The sequence below is a fragment of the Octopus bimaculoides genome, chromosome 13 (genome assembly GCF_001194135.2).
Source record: "Octopus bimaculoides isolate UCB-OBI-ISO-001 chromosome 13, ASM119413v2, whole genome shotgun sequence".
In the NCBI taxonomy this organism is placed as follows: Eukaryota; Metazoa; Mollusca; class Cephalopoda; order Octopoda; family Octopodidae; genus Octopus; species Octopus bimaculoides.
The window spans coordinates 54,891,834-54,892,903 of NC_068993.1; positions in this window are offsets into that span (position 1 = coordinate 54,891,834).

Sequence of the window (1,070 nt, forward strand, 5' to 3'; positions counted from 1 at the left end):
TATATATATATATATATATATATATATATATATATATATATCATAAAAGAGGGAGTGTATTTCCACGCAGTAAAAAATATAGGAAAATTTGTTGTTGAAAATGCACTTAAATATGAAAAACTTGTAATTGTTTCAAAATGCATTTATTTACACATATACTAAACTAGTTTCAGCTAGTTCCAACTGGAGTTGCCAAGTGTCTTCTACTATAGACTCAGGCCAACCAGTGTCTTGTGAGTGGATTTGGTAGATGGAAACTGAAAGAAGCAACTCCAAATCACCATACAATAACACCATGCAAACACCAGTTGCCGACGTCACCTATCTCTGGACCAATGAAATTTTACAAACACCAGTTGCTGACGTCACTTAACTCTAGACCAATCAAAACCGAACACCAAATACAACAAAGCGACCCTTTAAGAGAATCAACTAACCGGAACGACTGATGACCGTTCCCCACAAGGGATAAACAAAAAAATATTGTTGAAACTAGTTTGGTATATAAGTAAATAGATGTATTTTAAACAATTACAAGTTTCTTAAATTTAGGTCCATTTTCAACAACAAATTTTCTTACACACACACACACACACACACACACACACACACACACACACACACACACACACACACACACACACACACACACACACACACACACACACACACACACACACACACACAAACACACAAACACACACACATACATACATATATATACACATTATTTGTGTAGTAATGCTACCACTGGTTTCATGTTAAGGAATACCGCAACAATAATCAAGCTTATCACATAGAACATTGGTGTTCGTCTCCATTTTGGATTATCAGACGATAAATTACGAATACTCGTGTATTCTCATCACAGATGTAGACGAGTACCAACATTTGCATGAGGTACGTTTCAACAATTGTGAAGATTTCTCACATGAAACCATTGGTTGCCTTGTTAAACCACAAATAAAGTATATTTATCCACGTATGTGGCGTTGAGCACTCATTCTTACAATTCGATTATAGCATCTCTCTCTCTCTCTCTCTCTCTCTCTCTCTCTCTCTCTCTCTCT